Genomic DNA, 19,006 nt, shown 5'->3' with positions numbered 1-19,006 from the left:
CCTCAGAAGATAGCCCTGCATTAAGTGCAGACAGGATGATGGGATAAAAAGTGCTTTCCAACTCCAAGACTTGCACAATATTCCACAATCACAACCTCTGTTGTCTTTTTATGTAAATGGCTATCCAACCAACAAAGCTTGAAAAAGAATGACTGAGTCTCTGCCTGTGCTTACAATTTGATGGTCTAAGATGGTATTCAGTGTGGTTACGCTTCTTTTGAGACAGGGTCTCTATCTGTCACCCAGGCGGGAATGCAGTGGTGCGATCACAGCTCATTACAGTCTTGACCTCCCCAGCTTAAGCCATCCTCCCACCTCAGCCTCCCAAGTAGCTGGGACTATAGGTGTGAGCCACCACATCTGGCTAATTTTTTTTTTTTAATTTTATGTAGAGACAGGGTCTCACTATGTTGCCCAGCGTGATCTCCAACTCCTGGGCTCAAGTGATCCTCTCGCCTCTCCCTCTCAAAGTATTAGGATTAGAGGTGTGAACCACCACTCCCAGCCCTGGTTACGTTTTTTTGTTTGTTTGTTTTTGTTTTCTTTGTTTTTTAACTCTAAACACATATGCATAGCTATAGCTACAGGTAAAATCATGACTTGTCTTTTCAACACTGCTGCATTGGGCAGTCCTGCTCTTCAGGAATAGATACCTCCTATTTCTTTTCCTTGTCACTTGGTTATTTTCCTCCTGTCAAGGTCAAGCCCTTAACATCAAGATTATGTTAAAAGAGAGACCAATGTTTTCAAAAACTTCTGGAATTATCAGGGTTATGCAAAATGGAGACTGGTCTTCCTTTGTAGAGGGAGAAACCTGCACCTCCATCCCAAATGGTTCAAATCTCAACTTCAACTTGGGAGTTTTGGCCAAATGTTTCAAATGTCTCCGTTTTGCCCATAACATCGTATTTGCCACAATCTTATGTCTGATCATTCTCAGCAGCACAATTCTCCTGGTAATAACTTCACTTTCTACCATTTGTGACTGATTAATCCACAATGTATTGAAAATTAGAGTTAAATTGGAATGCTATGGTAATTAAGCACAAGATGGCAGGGAGCCTTTATTTTCCAACTTCTTTTATAAATAACATTTTTGAGGAGTGGCAAGTTGAAAAGCTATATCCTGACACAGTCAATTAGACTCTTCCTGAATGACAAAACCCATGCCTTCATGGAAGGGGATCTATGTGCTAACTGTGTTACCTAGAAGATGATATTCAGTTCCCCATGCATTGGCATTTTAGGGAAGGTAACACAGGGCTTTTGCTGCATGCCTTCCTCTATTCTCAGACACACAGGTCAGAAAAGAAGTCAATGTTAGGCTGAAATTCCTGTAAATTACAATCTCCAGTTTGTGGACCAGAGCCAAAGGGGTCTTGGCTACAAAGTGTAAACAGATCATTGTTGCTTCTTAATCTGGATAATTGGTCCCAAATGCTGTTGCCACTTTTCGGATCAATGGTTTTCATACTTTTTAAAGAATCTGGAACTTTTCTCCATTGGCAGGGAAAAGTTTGAAGTATAATTCAGCCTTTTCATCGGCACTAAGACTCCTATAAACAGCTAAGTGATTTCATTTGGGGGCCTGCAGACACAGGAGGCTTGGGGCCTACTTCGAGAGTCCCACTCCATTTTCCCATGTCCATCCAGCTCTCCTTAGCTCCCACATTCCAGCTAACCACTGGGTGTTTACTTAACGTGCACAACTTCTGAAAGAGCTGAGCAGACTCGGCCACCTCTTGAAGATGTCGGCCAGATTTCAGAAGCAGGGCTATGTCTGATTTCAGCATAATGTGCTCTTATCAAAACATTCCTTGAGGGTGATGTGCTGTAATGAATTTGGCCTAAAATCAGTTGTTTTGTGACATCATCTCCTGAGCAAAATCCTGGGGATGTCATGGGAGAGAAGACAGCATGGTGTTCTGGGAAGAGACCAGGCTTAGGAAGGATTCCTAGGGATACCGACTGTCTGACCCTGGGCCCCTCAAACCTTTGTTTCTCTATCTGTAAAACAGACATTATAGTATATACCTTGTAAATTTATTATGAGGATTAAATGAGATAGTAAATATAAAGGTTATTACTTTTAGGGGGACATTCCACACATTATTATTATGTAAAGCATTTTTAACTATATTTTTAAGCCTATCTTTCTGCTTCAACCTACACAAAGAAAGGAATAAAATTTTCTTTTCCTGTGAAATCCCTGGCTTGGACTTCAGCATTCCAAGAAAATATAACTTATACTGTGGGTCTTGCAAGACAATGACAAAATCTAACACTGTTCTCTTAATTTGTTTTTCTCTTAGACCTTCCTCTTTGCCTCTTTCCAACCACCCTAGTGACGTTTTATGCCATTGTTTTTCTTCTAAATACTTCTAGAACACTATTGAGTTCGCTATTAACTATTACTTGGCCAACATTCTACTTGTCTAGTTCTTTTTATTTTCCCCTCTCACCCTGTCATTTTTGTATTTTTTTCTTTGAATTCCACTCAGTTTATCTCTATCTCTTCAGCATTGAGGCATCCTACGTAATGTAGTTTTCCAAGTGGAAGCTCAGCAACAACTTACGGGAGATTTGGGAAACCAACTCCCTTCCTACTTCTGGGATAAGAAGATTAGACAAGAATGAGCTTGTCTACTTTGGCTTTCTCCATTAAATTTACTACTGCCCTCAGTCATTAAAAAATGGGAAAGCATGCCTCCCATTCACAGTCTGCAGCAGTTTGTTTTCAAATAACATTGCATACGCATTTTCTCTAGAGAGGAGGTATGGCATTGTACTTAAGTACAGAGATTCCAGAACCAGACATCTGGGGCTCAAATCACTTTTACAAGCAGTATAACCTTGGACCAGTTACGTAACTTCCCTATGCTTAGTAGTCTTTCTCATTTTTGCAAAATGGGAGTGATAGTATTTGCCCAGTACTTTCTATGGTAAACCAAACTGAGTTAGTATGTGTAAAATGCTTAAAACAGTGCCTGATTATCGTAAGCACTCAAGAAATGTGAGTTAATAATATTTCATCCTCATTCTGCTTTTTAGAAAATCCTATGTATACTTAACATCCAAATGCTGCTAATTTTCCCTTTTGAACAGTCTTATGTGGTCATCTTTCCCTGTACATCATTGAAAATGTGCTTTATATACTGTTCTTCCCTAATTCAGAACATTATGAAACAAAATAAGATAAAATAGCAATTCCAAACACATCTTCTAGTTTACTCCCTGCAACCCATCATCTATTTATCATCAGCTAAAGTGGGATGAAAGTTTTATTATGAACCCAAAATGCAACCATAGTTTACCCCAAAGTTAGTAAGTCTGGGTTAGGTTTAAGAAAACCTGGTTTGAATTTTAGGTGAACCTCCTTTCTACTCTCAAATGCCAAGAGAAGATTTACAGCTTCAGGTGGACACCAAATGAAATTTGGTAAGTTCATCTGTGCTTTACTTTGAGTTTGTCATTTGAATGAACTCAAATTTCATACAGCTTAATCCTCATATTTACAGTTTTTCCGCCATTTTCACCTCACTTGATAAAAAAATTAAATAAAAACTGAGACATGCTGTTCAGTATGTGAGCAAATTGCAATATTGCAGAATGCATATATTCCTTTGTCTCAGTGATAAATAATTATGGAGAAAATATCACATTATTGGTAAAATGTGCTTCAGTGAGTCAAACCATTTTTGGAGAATCTTCTTCTTTATCTACTATGACGTTTATTTGCCATGAAATTCCAAACTGATCAGAAAATAATTAGCAAAATTGTCTGTTTCCATCAACATTTAAATATCTGCATTTTGCAGATCAGTTTTATCCCTGACTCAGTTAAACTGTGATTTTAAAATCAAATTTGTATAATCTAAGCTTTCTTCATTTTTGCATTTCATCCCCCAGAAGTCAGAAGCCCAGACTTTAAGCTAGCTAATTTCCTAAAATTATATGCTAGAGGTTTGGGAAGATTTAAGGATAGATATTTTATGTCAAAATGATAGGTTCACAGTTCGTGATTGATGATCTTGTACATATAAATGATATATGCCCATTAGGCACAGGGTTCTTCTAAGATAAGGAGCTTAAGCAAAAGTGAGCTTAGAGAAATTTCTACATCCTAAATTTGCAGAGACGTGGGCAATATGCTTCCAGTTTCTGTTTTATTATAATGCAAAATAATCTTAAATAACTTACATATGGAGATGAGTATATCAATGAGCTCTGAAAAGATTATTTTGCCTAAAACTGCCTGTTTCACTACAACAGTTAAGTAGAAGCTTTGTAGTTACATTACACTAAATGCCTACTTTTTAATTTAACTAAACAAAGTTATACTTGGATAAAGTTTTTTCTTTTAGAAATGTATACTATATAAAATTCCCTTCAAACACCACTACTATCTTTTCATAAGTTAAGTACATTTTGTACTATTTTAAAAATTAAAACCTGGAAACATAAAAGTCTTTTTTTTCTTCGAATTTGTAGTCCCCAAACTACTGCTCATAAAAATAAACTTTACGACATCTTTGAGAATCCAAAAGAACCTCGGTCAAGATTTTTTTGGCTAGAAAAGAAAGCAGTTTTGATATTCAAAAATGTGGCTGCTCTTAGTCAATCCCCAAAAGAGAAAAATCAGCTAATCTTAGCAAGATGGTAAATTTAAGTGATTCTGTAATCTAACGTAGTCCTAAATCATGTTTTAAAATATGATCAAACAGTAGAGACTGGGAAAAGACAGAAACTTTAAAAATAACTCAAAATAGAAAAGTTGAACATTTTTTTAAGAGGCTTTTCTGTTTCTAAATTAAAGCATGAATAGTATCTGAAGAATGGCAGCAAAGTTTCTGCTGGCATATTCCACTTAACAGCAACAACAAATTTCACTTAATGTATTCTACTACTGGACCATATAAAACAGTATGAAACATCAGATTTTTGTTGGTCAGATCTTCTGGGTGTCATCCTAGAGAACAAGCCAGCTATGGACTCAGCCATACACAGGCACTAACATTCATGGAACATATGACTCTGTACATACACACACACACACACACACACACACAAACATATATACAAGAAACCTGACCAGGCTCTGCTCTGGATCCTTGATAACTCTGGCATATTGTAAGCCCTGGAAAGAATTTTAATCTACATGGTTTGAAAATAGGGGCCTTTTAAATATGCTGCATACAATTTGTGATGGTCATCTCTAAAATGCGGTTCCATTATCCTTTTCCATTTTGAATGAATGAGGCTAATTAATTTCAGGCCATACTTGATGAGGTCAGCACCATACGAGGGGTGCGTGCTAGACATTGCTAATCTCTTTCAGCTGAGAGTGATGAATTAAAGATGAAGCATGCCTTTGCAGGCCTAATTTAGAATGTATATCAAAAAACCTACAGCAAATAATACTATACCCTACAACAAAGGAAAACTTGTTCTCTCAGGCTCCCTGAGTTGGGTTGATTTTAAAGACATTTTCGGTCGTCTTTGGAATTCCAGCTGTGGATGGGTGAACCATATCAAGAAAATCAAGCCATCTCTCACACATGGCCATGTGGACAAGAAGTGGGATTAAAGGAAAGAAAGAAAACAAAAACAAAATACAACAATCTGGGTTTGATCACTTGTGTATTAAAATTCCACCTACACATTAGGCATTTTTTTCAGAGCTACCAGACTAACAAAGATCCCAAATTAGCAATACCTGTATTCAAGCAATGACCACCCAGCTCTGCTGGGACATTTCACAGCAATGTGCTAAATGAGGCAGCCTTGTTTTTAAAGCAGATATCCTAATGAGGCTTATTAGGTTTTTCCATGTCTCTATTTTGAAAGCCAATAGAGATTGACCAGGTAGATAATGTGATACCTTTTATTATGCCAAGAAAGAAATTGTAATACAGATGCCTCGAGGCCAAAATGTTCTTATGAAAGTTAATGCTAAGCCAGCTTCTGAATTGGGAAAAGGAGGTACTTGCCGATCTGAACTCTAAAGAGAAGAACGAATTAGTCATAATTTCTTAAAGATGACTATTACCTATTACAAGTCCCTAAGGGTGGCAAGGAAGGTGGTTTTGCCCAGAGACTGGGGAACATAGCTTGCAAAAAGTATTTTCAGCCTATCTAGCAAGAGAAATCCTGACAGGTTATTCTAATGCATTGGAATTTCCAACTAACTGGTGGCACAATGGCTCCTGACTTTGTATCCCAGTAGCCCTCATTAGAACAAAGCTGCTTCGAATTAGGTCCAATCTGCATGCTGAATCAATCTTTCATCCCTTTGATTGCTTCTGAAAATATTTATATTTCTCAATAATGCACATTTTGTCTTGCAACTTCTGATTAAATCCAGACGGAGGTTCCAAAACAGGCCATGGATATGAAAGGGTGATTTGGGACAGGAAAAGAAAAATTAAAAATACAGGTTTTTCCCATTGGGGAACCATCAGAGAATATAAATCTAGCAATTTGGGTGATGGAGGCATCAGAGGAGCATTGTAATAAATACAGATCGGGGTATTATTGTGACTTAATGGAGATGACAGAATATTCTTATTACTGTGTGATTCTTCATCGCAGCCTCCACTATGTAACTGGTGAGTTTAACAGGTTTTATGAAAAACTATTGTGAGAGAGACCTAGAAAAATTTCATATTACAGCCAATAATAACCCAATAAAAGTATCACATCATAAAATAGGGAAATGGTTATGATAGGGACATGATCAGATAATCTAAAGTGTTTTTTGTTGAGCAAGGAGCATAGCGTAAGGAAGACGCTTTCAGGAGGTGAGGATTCCTGGTTTGGGGGGCCAAGAGAAAGGGGTCCAGTTTCAACTGCATCACCAACCAGCTCAATGACCCTAAGTAAGTCCCCTAACCTTTACAGACCTGTTTTTTTTTTTTTTCTTTTACTTGGAAAATAATGGAGGTAAGGATTTTCTTGCAAGTTTTAAATTCTATGGTTTTCTAAAGAACCATCGTTGTTTTAAGTATTCAGTGCTCTCTGGAGGCAAGAAAAAGAAAAAGGAGACTTCCTCTAATGCTGAGTGTCCTCAAGACAGTCTCCAAGAAGGGGGAGCCATGCCCTCTCACAGTGCACTGTGTCACACGCTCCTACTCACCTCTGCATAGATGACTGTTGCTTCTCTTTTCCTCTTTTTTCCTCTTGGGCACCATAAGTGAGAGAAGCACACAAGTGCAATGTCCGTAGATCCATTTGACCCAACCAACTCATTTTAGAAATGAGGAAAGTAAAGGGCATAAAGGTTGAGGTCACCTACTTAGTAACTGGTAAAGCTAGAATGTAAGCCAAGGTCTCCTTATTTCCAGACCAGTGCCTCTTCTGCCATGACACACTGCTGCGGAGTCTAAGGAATTTTATATTCTGAAAAGAAGTGGGGTTTCTTGTGACCATTCAATACAATTTAAGACTTCTTGTAATTGGAAACAGGAACATAGGATAGGGCAGCAGCTTTGAATTCTGACTTCCTGGATTTGAATAATATGCCTCCACCTTACTAACAATGTGAATTTCAGGCAGGTCCTTAAACTCTGTAAGTCTCATTCTGTTTGGTTTTCATTTTTTTCTCTTGGATAATAGAAATAGTACCAGTATTTACCGCAGAGAGTTGTATAGAGATTAAATAAAGTAATATAAATAAATGCTTACCATAGTTCTGGTATACAGTAAATGTTAGCTGTTATTAGTATCATCATCCTCCTCTTTATTTACATAATGATGAGTGAAAAAATCCTGAAAGAAACCCAGAAGGAATAGGTTCAAATTCTGACTGTGCTCCTATTGGCTCCATGACCTCAGTTTACTCATCAGCAAAATGGGAATTCAAAATCTCTTCTTGTACAGGACTTCAGTAAAATCAAATGAATCATGCATATGACCACATTTTTTAAACAGGTAGAGCCCTATAACAATACAATTGTTGATGGTTTTATCAAAACATAATTATCCCTAGGTTGGAAAGCCTCTGGATGCTCAGAGTTGGTTAATAAATAATAAAATGAGATCATGCCCCTGCTTTGCTTCTCAAATAAATCAACTTAAAAAAGAAATATCTAAAACACCATTAAATCATAAAAGAATAAATGCATGTCCCCAAGTATCACTGCCATCTATTGAATTCAATTGTACTGTTCTCAACTTAAACTTGCAGTTCTCTCAGAATTTGATCTTACCAGAGCATTAGAGGACTATTAGGTCACAGGGTTTAGAACAGTAAACTCACTCTCTTCTTTGCCTTCCAAGTAAGGGAGAGAAAGATCTAAAAGTTAAAACACACACACACAAACATTTTATGAAATGTTAAATGATGACCTCCAAGAAGCCTTCGTACCCTCTCTAAAATACTGCCAACCTTTGCTATTGACCAGCTGCTTATTGTGCATAAACTTAAAAATATATTCATTATTGAGATATAATTTTGTTTAAGCTAAAGAAGCATCAGGGGATGGGGAATTGTTTTGTACATGGGATTATTAAAGAGTTGGGGCCTAAAAGTGTATGTCTATTTTAAAAAGAAATTTTCTGATTGCAGATAACTTCTCAATTTGATTTAGTGTCGAACGATAGTGATGGGGTTGATAAGTGAGCATTCATCGGTAATTCATCTTGTGCTGGTAGAAATTTACAGCAAAGCAGTGCTTTCCCAACAGTGACAAGCCCTATTAATCTTCTTCAGACACATTTCAATAGGTGTTCCCATCTGTGGCCAACATCTAAACACTCTGGCAACACTGGCGACTTGAAGACACCTTCATTTCAAGTTACACTAGTGAAAACTTGATACTAGATTGTACTCTATTTTTTAACCTAATTCTCTCTCTTCATTCAATTAGCCTTTCTTGCCTGGATTTTTCTGCTCATGTGTAACATCATTTCCCAGGGAGAGTACTCAAAGATTTGGTTTCTTAGAGATGCACAATCTCCCCCAAGATTAGCAACCAATAACTTTTTTTACAAATTAAAATTGCATAGATGCCAGTTCTGACAGTCATTGGCCTCTGATCATGCATGTCCTTAGAAAGTAGAACCTGTTCAAATAAAGCCCGCCTGTGCATCGAGAAGGCTGAGGAAAAGGGGAAGGCTATAGAATCCATTTGTGTTCATATTCAAAATGCACTTTATTATTCTGAGCTATAATGTAAATTTCAGTGTGAGGGAATGCTGGGAAAAGGAGAGACAATTAGAAGAGGGTGGTGAAAAAGAAGCCCATAATTCAAAATATGTTTGCCCCATATATTCGGTCCATAGGATGAAATCTCTCTCCTGTCCTTTTGCATCCATGGGAGGACCTCCTGTTAGAGCGGGAAATTAAATAATCACTTTAGTAATAGATTATTTCACTTAAATTGGCTTTATTCTGCCAGCAACATGCTCCGGCTGGCTGCAAGCTCAGACTAGGTGAAAAATGTGGAGGGGTTGTTTGATTTTGGATTGCACCTAAGTGCTTTTTTTGTGACATTTTCAAACTCATAATGGGTTTGGTCTGGCAAAAAAAAAATTGGATTTGAACAGCATTTTTCATGTGCACTTTAGAAATCTTTCAAAAGAGAAAATTCTCTGACACATTCTTATTTAGGAAAGGTTAGATACATCTGTATAATGGATGGGCTTTTTTTAACTTCACTGAACTTTTTTGTCATATGTGATCTGAATATATATATATATATACACACACACATATATGTTGGGGAGAGTGTGTACACATGCATGTGTACCCCTATGTGTTACTGGTTTGTATGTGAATATACTTACATGTAATAATATAAGCATGCTTAAAAAATGTCTCCCTCCTTCACACAAACTGTTTTTCACAATGATCATTTGAGTTTGTTGTAGAGCTCAGTAACCTTATTGTAGGTGGCAAGTTTAAATGTGCCATATTAATAACTTGTTATCCAAGACAAATTAAGTTCTTATGTGTCAAAAGCACTCGGCACTGGATTATCTACAAGACAAGTATTTATTGAATAAATGTTGAGTCCAATTTCATTTTAATGTGACTGACTGTACGTTTCAGCCTCTTAGGCAGAGATAAAAACACTCAGACCTATAACTGTGTTGCCACATTACACCCAACTTGTCTATTTCTATTACTGTCTCTTAACTTAGAATATGGAAAGAAGGCTTTTTTTTTTTTTCGTTGTTGTTGTTCTGAAGAGCAAAGAGAAAGATAGAAAAACGGCTGGCATTCAGCCTAAAGAGAAATCATTGAAACAAATTAATCCTATGCTGTTTAAATTGACATGGTAATCCATCATCAGAGAAGGCAAACTCTGAAAGCAATCTAGAATCTGCCCTGCTCTTTCACTGGCCCTGGAGGCACAAAGACAGATAGTAAAGAAAGGAGGGGGGAAATCATAAAAGTTAGGAATGCCTGAGAAAAGAATAAAATTGGTGGTATCAGCTCTCACTGTCCTGCCTCTGCAAACCTCCTTTGGAAAGGAGAGGTTAACTCTCAACAGTTGCTTTCCCAACTTTCCCTCTAAGTGGCAGGTCTCTGGAGCCGAGCTCTAAAAGTCTGCCTCCTTCTCTAGGCTGCCAGGCTGCTCACCTCAGTCTAATCATTGCCTGCCGTGTTTAAAAAGTTGACCAGCCAGGAGCTTGGCAGGACCCACAGAAACAGTTCACTTTGCACAGAAACTTTCCCAACATGGTAAGGGGCTTCATTTATGGGGTTTAGGATTTGGGTTTCTTTTTATTTTGTTTTGTTGTTGTTTGGGGTCTTTTGGTGGGAGAGAGTGAGAGGGAGACTTTTTCTTCATTTTTTTTCCTCATGTCTTATTTTGTACTTGATGAAAAAGCATGTTATTGTAATTTTTAAAAGAAAACCTCTGTAACGTCCGTAAAAACTTAGGCAAGACATCATGCCCTGTCACTTGTCTTTTATTTTGGAGGCTTATTTTTCAAATCTCTCTGCACTTCAAAAATCCTGCAATGTTCAAATTTGCTTTTAAATTCAAAAAGTATACAAAACTGTAAAACTGAAGTGTCCCATCTTAGTAGACAGTTAAGGTTTTAAAAGTAAAAAATTTTTAAAAACTTATTAAGAGCTCCATTGTTCAAACACACTGAATCCTAAGAATTGTTTTTTCTCTTGAGCTTAATTTGTGTAATGTTTATGTGTTTTGTTTTTTAGAGGAGGAGACATTTTACAGAACATACCTTTCTCATTATTGCCTGGACATACCAATTTGAACACAAAAGTGCATATTATTTTTTCAATTTAATAATGCATTCGACTATAAAGGCGAGACAATTTGAAAATATTTTTAACTTCAAAAATTCACTCTGTTAACAACAGACAGTATGTGAAGACAAAAACCCAAATATCTTTGTACCAAAAGCAAAAAGGCAGAAAGATATGAATGTAAACCCTACCCAACAACTGCCCTATTTTAATTTATCTAGGATAGTGTTTCTTCTAGTTTATTTTAAAAAACTTAGCATGCTACTGAAACTTCAGAATAAACATCACACCTCTTTTCTATGATTAGAATTTTTATTCACTTATTTTAAAAAGGGAGTGAATAATTCTTGTATACTGACTAATGCTTTTTAAAATACGTAAGCATAAAAGACAAATTAAAGGCATTTCGAGGGTAAATAGGAAAGGAGGGTTAAAGACTCATATTAAATATTCATTCATCCACAGCCATGCCAGTTGCAATTTTAAGAGTTGTTAGGAAAGAAGAACAGGTTTAGTTGTTTGTTTTTAATAGAACCTGGGGGGTTGAAATAGTAGCTCTTCAATAACTGAACATTCAAATTGCAATTCCTGAAAAAGATTCAATACTTTTTAATTTGTTTTCAATTTATATACAGTGTAGATTTTAGCAAAATAGTATCTAATTTTAAAAGTCATTAAATTAACCAAAATCACATGTAAGAATATCAATGAGTAAATAGGCATAAGTCTTTATCACTCAGAGGAGGCTAAGAAGAAAAGTATCTTTAAAATCCTCACTACTTAAATATCACAATACTACCTTCTTTTTAATTACTTGGTAATGTGGCAACAAAGCATATGCAAAGAAACTGCAACCTATCTTTAGAAGTAAATAAGTTATTAACATACATTCTACAGAGAAACAGGCTTCCCCAATTTTGCTAACTTCTTCTCCCTGAGGTGATGTGACGTGGTCCTGCCAAGAAATAACCAATGTGACATTTTTCACTGAATTCAATATTCCCTTCCTTTAATGTTCTCAGTTTTGCTTTAAACTATTTAAAGTGACTTCCTCTCAATCAATTTACCTCAGTCAAGTACATAGAAATCTCCTAGATAAGGTTGATTAATTTATTATGAATTATAATAGATGGATAGGAAAAGTATCTTTCCCTACCTTGTATTCTTGTATTCAAACTAAAAAGAAAAGTATAAATTTTATTTAAGCAATACACTTTGTAAACTCTCAAGCTAATACATCCTATGATCAAGAAGCTGAATATGAAGTTAAACAGCCTTCTCTTAATTTTACACAGAAGTTCTTTATTTATTTTTAAGACGCACCTTCAACTTTTCAAGAAATCAGCCTTTTAAGAGGAGAAATGAGGTTGTAATTAATTTGTGCATGTTTCCCTATTATGACAGTATGTCCATCTCTGTCCACCTACTTACTTCCTTTATATTGAAACTGTCCCCCCCCAAAAAAAACCTTATAAAAACCAATAGAATGGAAATCACTCCTTAAACTATTTTTCTCCAACTGCAATTCACCTTGAGTTTGTGTTTTAAGAAAATTAAATTAGATCCCTTTTGTTGTTCTGCTTGTATTTTCTTTAAGTACTACTGATGCAGCTAATTAACCATATTAATTTATCTGGGTATTTGCCTTACTAACACCTTCACATTTAAATGACTGGCACTTGATACCATTTGATTAATGCTTTTTTTGACATACCAAAAATTAACTGTCATTTAAAAGATTTCATTACCAGGCTCTTGAGAAAGAGAAAAATATAGAACCAGACAATAATTCCTCACTCTGTCCACTACTAAGTATGAACTGATGTCCACATGGCTTTAGATGTCTTTGGAACTTTCTCAGCAGGATTTGCCTTACAATATAATATTAGTATTAAAAGCATGTATAGCCCACATCACATTTGGTTAAATGGGCAGAGAGCCCCCTTATGCCATCATCTCTAGCTATAGCCTGTTCTCCTTTAATTCTTCAATCCATTGAAAAGTAAAATAGAAGGAGTAGCATATCCCTGAATTTTTAAATATTTAGGCAAAAGATGCTCACCTTTTATTTAAATGCCCTGCCAAAGCTACCAAACTGCAAAATTGATGGTTTTACTTTGAAGTGTCTTTCTGTAATTTTGCAAGCCACAACAGCTCTACCATAGCTAAGTTGCTTCAGCTTGTATTTCAACAATGGTGACTCTAAGGAGCTCATTCAAAACTCTTTTTTGCACTGCCTTCTGCCTTTTTGCCAGTACACATGAGTGACAGCCTCTATCTAGTGCCTGAGTATATGAACCTTTAATCCATCAAGGAACTTCTAACACCATAAGAATATACACACCCACGTGCATACACCTTCATGCATATAACTATCAGACAACTACCCATTAGAATGCCACCAGGTTTGAAACCAGCGGAATATATTTTTCTAATCTCACCCAGATTTTATGGCTATAATTTGGCTACTGACAAGATTCTAAATTAGCTTTTATTTAAATAAACCATGTAATTTTTTTTTTTTTTTTTTTTTTTTTTTTTTTTTTTTTTTTTTTTTTTTTAGTTTTTAAAACTCTCTGCCACAGCAATCTACTGTTGTAGTCATGGTTAGAAATATTTTTTAAATGGACTGGGCGGTCAGTTAAATACAAGAAAATATTTCGCTATATTATATCTTCTTATTCTCTAAAGTCCATCTCCATGGAGTGTGCTGCGGTTGATGGATGAGACTGTTGTCTCTCTGAATGGAAACCTGCTTTCATAGGAAGGGTGGAGGTGGGAGAGGACCAGTGAAGGGCAGAGCTCTAAAATTCTGGCAACTAGAGTGAATATATCCTTTCCTCCTTTCTTCCTTCTTCCTTTACTCCCTCCCTCCCTCCCTCGGTTCCTTTTTGCTACGTCTCCTTTTGGTAGATTAGTGTAGTTAACCTTCGTTCCGGCCAAGACCAAGAAGGGTTAATGGACACCCGGCTCCTGACACCTTCCAGGTCAGCTTGGCTTGCGAACCTCCAACGCAGGAATTAGAGGATTACCGAGGAAGGAATGCGAGGTACCCGATAGCCTCACACCTGAACACGGTGGCTTCAATCCACTGGGATTCATTAAAAAAAAAAAGAAATTCTCTTCTGGAAAATGGTTAATTGGATCTGCAGCTATATTTCCTGTTGCACCGAAGATCCAAGCAGGGCAGCCTGGATTGGATCCCTCAAGCTGCCAAGAAAATCGAGCAATTGGAGGGTGGTGTGGGGGTGAACCTTTCCAAATAAATAAACAAACGTAGGTAGCTATCAGTTGCTTTAGGGAGCGCAGATATTTACGAAAAGGCCAGGAGCGGGAAAAGGAAGAAGGAACGAAAAAGATTCTCCCCTTTTCTTACCTTTCGCCCCTCCTTTCCCCTCCCGAAATTTGCGCCTACTTGATTATTTGCAGCTGTTTCGAACCTCAAGGTTTGTTCACAGTAGCGAGGGAGACTTGCGCTTGGAGAAGTGAAAAGTCATTTTCGCGCCAGGACTTCGCTGCTTGAGTTTGGGGGTTTTGCTCTCCCTCCCAGCAAACTCCCTTCAAAGCCTTGCTAACTTGGTCAAGCCCTGCCAGCCTTTACTCCTTGGCCACTTGGGTTCTCAGTACCCAGCCAAGGGCCCCGGGCGGGTTTCCATCGCTGGGGGTGGCCTGATACCCCCAAAGCTGAGTTCCCCCCTAGGAGAGGACGCAGACGTCCTGGGGCTTCCTCGGTGTCTGTCACCCAGCCCCCTGCCTTCCTCCTCGGCCTCAGATGTCGTCCCACCTGCCCACGAGCAGGGAACCTGGAATCCACTCTCCCGGCAGTCCCCAGCGGGTTCTGCCACCCGGCGGCCGCCCCTGACACCGAGTAGGTGGGAGGAAGAGGCAGCTGGCGGGGATGGGCCATTGAGACCTCTTGAAAACTATTAAAAGACAGGATGGGTAGAGATTTCTCTGGGAGAAAGTTCGAGGCTGCATCGGGTCGCGGCTGGGAGGAGTACCCGAAATGCCAGCAGGAGAGATGCAACTCGTTTAGGTCACACCTTTAATCCCCGAGGCTGTCTGGAGAGACTGCGTGTGGGGGACTTGCCGGCGTTCCCACACCGCGCCTGCAATCCACTCCCGCGGCTACCTGGCCACTGCCACTCGCGGCGTGAAGCCAGTGGCTCTCAAGCCCTCGGCCCCGCGGCGGCCCGCGCAGCCTTCACCCGGCGCCGGCACCACGAAGCCCGGCCGCAGTGGACTCCCTGCAGCTCGCTGCGCCCTCGCGTCTCCCGTCGAGGAGGGAGGGAGGGAGGGACGGAGGCCCGAGCCGTGGAGCTCCCTGGTGGTGGTCGGGCCGCCCCCCTTGAGGCCTGCTCCCCGCTCTCGGCCTCGCCAAATCCTTGAAAGCCCAGTCCCCCTTCGTCACCCCGGGGGCTTCTAATCACTCGGTATCGATTTCCCTAACTCTTTTCATCCTGTTGAAGACACATCTTAAAACACTCCAGCCCGGAGTGTGCTCTGGGCTTTATCCACACTAATAAAATGATTTACCCTTCTCTCCGCGCTCTCCTCACAGAGGAAAATCGTTCGAGCCCCAGCTATTTGTGTGTGATCAGTAAATATTTAGTGCGGTGACATCCTTAGCTAGGCTTCGGATCGATTCGGGGCCCACCGGGAGGTGCGCACGGTCCGGGCGGGGCCGCGCCGAGCTCGCCGAGGGGGCTCCTCCCGCCCTCGCCGCCGGCCGCTGATTTACGGCCCCTGCAACCAGCTAAGGGGGGGCGAAAGCGCGCCTGGAAAATTGGCTTTTCAACCTTTTACTTTTGACATTCAGCCACTTCCCCAGGCTCTAATTCTCGCCCCCACTCCTCCCTCCCGCCCTACTAAGGGTTGCCCTGTGCGCCCTGCGAGCCCTTCCAGCGGCAACGCGCGGCGCTCGCGCCCCCTCGGCCCGGGACCACCTATCACAGCCCTGAGCGGCGACGCGGGGAGGCCCCGGCCCCTGCTATGGGGGTCGCCTCCTTGAAGGAGAGATGCTCTCCGCCCGCCCACACCTCTGAGGGAGGAGACGGGGTGGAGAAGCCCAGAGCTGCATCAGCTGGACGACGGCCGCTCTCCCTGCTACCCTTCCTCCGACCCCTCGGCCTTTCTCCTGCTCTACAGACTGATCCTCGACGTCCATCGGGCCGGATGGCGTCGGGCGGGAGCGATACTTCTCTCGCAGAAAAACTCCCCTTTCCTAAGATGAGAAAAAGCGCTTAGCTTGGAGGTATTAGGTGGACGCCTCCTGCCCTGATAGTGGCCGTGAGAGGGCTGCGGCCGTGACACTGTCTGTGTGCCCTGGCCCTCCTGGCCTTCCCCGGGAGCAGACGATTTCATTATTGCAGGGCCGCACTGTGGACCTGGCACATCGGGTAGTGGGCTCGACCTGGAGTAGGGCACTGCGGCGTCCCGCTGCGTCCTACGGAAACCCGCTACCTCGGTCTGCTACGTTGCCCGAGTAAGATGTGAGGAATCCCGACCCTCGGACTCCACTACTCTTGGGCCGGGGCTTCGGGCCTGAAAGTCTCCGGCATTGTCGCCCACCTGTTAGGGAGCTTGTTCCCCTCTCACCTGGGGCCCGGGCCTTTGCAATTCCCCTGGGGCCCAAGGAGGAAGGGGCATGACCTTGCTGGGTCTAGGCACCTCTCCAAAATGCTAGCGCCCTCTCCTTTGTCCTACACATGATTTTCTAAACAACCTTATCTGCAGACCATATCTTTATACTAATGCATACTTAATTGGTCCGTCTTGACTGTCCATATAAAACAATTTAATTAGGGTGCTTTCTTGCTTTGGAGAGCAAAGAAAAAAAAAAAAAAAAACCCTGCCCAGTGCTTATTGTATTTAGCACCAATACAGGCAGAAAATGTAGCACAAGTTTTTGGTTGAAAGAGCACCTCTGTGCCCATTGAAGGGCGTTGATCCGAAAAGACAGAAAGGACAAGTAAAATCGATTTGAAGCGACCCTCTCTGTCCCTTTCACACCATTCAGAAACTCCATTCCTTCTAAGACAAAGACCAGCGCCTTGGGAATTCTCAGGGAAAAAGAGGACTCTAGTCCCACAAGCCTAGGGCACTTTTTAAAAAAAAATCCTCAATATTTCACTTAAAACCCACACTTGATGCTGTGCCCCCCAAGTATGGGTTCCACAGATGCCCCCTCCAAAGTGCCAAGCTGCAAGGCTGACAAACCCCCTCTCCCCTGCCTGTTTGGCCTTGTGGCCAGGCCAGGACAGCCGTTTAGGGTTAGTGCAGCCCTCACCTTTGACCTCCTAGATTCGAGTGGCTGCCAGCACTACAACTCTGGCCAAAGTTAAAAGGAAACCACAACAAAAAATTTCTTCTGCTCCCAAACCCAGGGAAACCAGTTCTGGTTCAGCCGCCTGAGCCACCTTACCCAATAGCAACCTCCATCTCTAACTTTTTTTTCTCCTTCTTTTGCAATGAACTGCCTGAGCCATCTCTGAAGGAGGGAATTTAAGTTGTCAGGGCTCCATGGCTGGGTTGTGGGTGGGGTGAGTTTCTTGGTCTAACTGGTCCTCCATTAGGAATCCCCGAATGCCAGGTTATCCCACTGGTGCCCGAGCTGGGGAAGGCAGTCATCGATCAGAACTGGCAGGAAAGGGAGAAGTGAGAGGAGTGAGATGGGCAGGGAGGGGAGGGAAAAGGCCAGGCTGTGATCACCTTCACCTGCCCTGAGTCCAGCCTTCCTGTTCAACTATTCCTCGACCTTCTGCTGGGGATGAAGGGGGCGGGGGCGAAAGGGAGGGGGCACCCCCGAGTTACACAAGTGGCCTCCTTCTACTAAGAGAATGAGTTCACCTCCTCCCCAGAGGAGCCTCACCATCCATCCACTCAGTATAACTGATGAGACAAACCGCAAGGAAAAACTTCTGTAGCCCATATTTATGGTATTAATGAATAGTTAAAAAAGATTTACACTTCTTATGATCAATATTCTGAGTTATTTTGCTCAAAGTATATAATTACAGTGTCTTCAGAGTTTTCATCATTGTTTGAGGTGGCAAAACCATTTGTAATTTTCATTAGCCAGTAAACATGTAATTAACATTCAGCACTGTGTTTAACTTAATTCCTGTTTAAGACAAGGACAAGAAGCAGCCGAAGAGCGTTAGTTCCATTTGTCAAGTCTGACATAGATCTTACCATAACAGTTTCCTAAAATAAAAGATCCGTGTTTCCCCATTATTCTTCTCTTAAAACAAAACAAAACAAAAATCCATTAGTTAAAACTGTATTAAACTGTGAGAGGCAGCATAGTTTATATTCAATTTTCACTAGTTACCGTATTCCTGCTTCCTTTATTCGTTTTGGGGAGTAGAGAAAGGGAGGGGGTGAATCAAGCATTCATTATCTGAAGGCATGGAATGGGGAACCCCTCCCCCCAAAAGAAATAGATTTCCTCCTCAGGAAAGTCCTAGAATAAGGACCGGAAAGGGGGGAGGCAGAAATCCACAGGGGAGAGGGGGAAAAAAATCACTTGGGGAGACTTGAGTTAAAAGTAGAAAATGAGGATTCCAACGGATTCCTAGGAAAAATGTTGCCCTCTTGTCTCAAGTTCTATCTTTGATCCAGGACGAGGGGAGCCTGTCTGCCAGTCTGCGAGGCTGATGCTTTTTCCCCCTCCTCTTCCACCTCTGTTTTTTCCCAACTTGCTTTAGGATTAGCCTCCATCTCTCTCGACCCCAAACAGTGGAATTTGGCTGTGCCTTGGGTCGTCTTGCTTTGCAATATCGC

The sequence above is a fragment of the Symphalangus syndactylus genome, chromosome 5 (assembly GCF_028878055.3).
Source record: "Symphalangus syndactylus isolate Jambi chromosome 5, NHGRI_mSymSyn1-v2.1_pri, whole genome shotgun sequence".
NCBI classification, from domain to species: Eukaryota; Metazoa; Chordata; class Mammalia; order Primates; family Hylobatidae; genus Symphalangus; species Symphalangus syndactylus.
The sequence above is the reverse complement of the archived record's forward strand: the minus strand, read 5'-3'. Positions refer to the sequence as shown.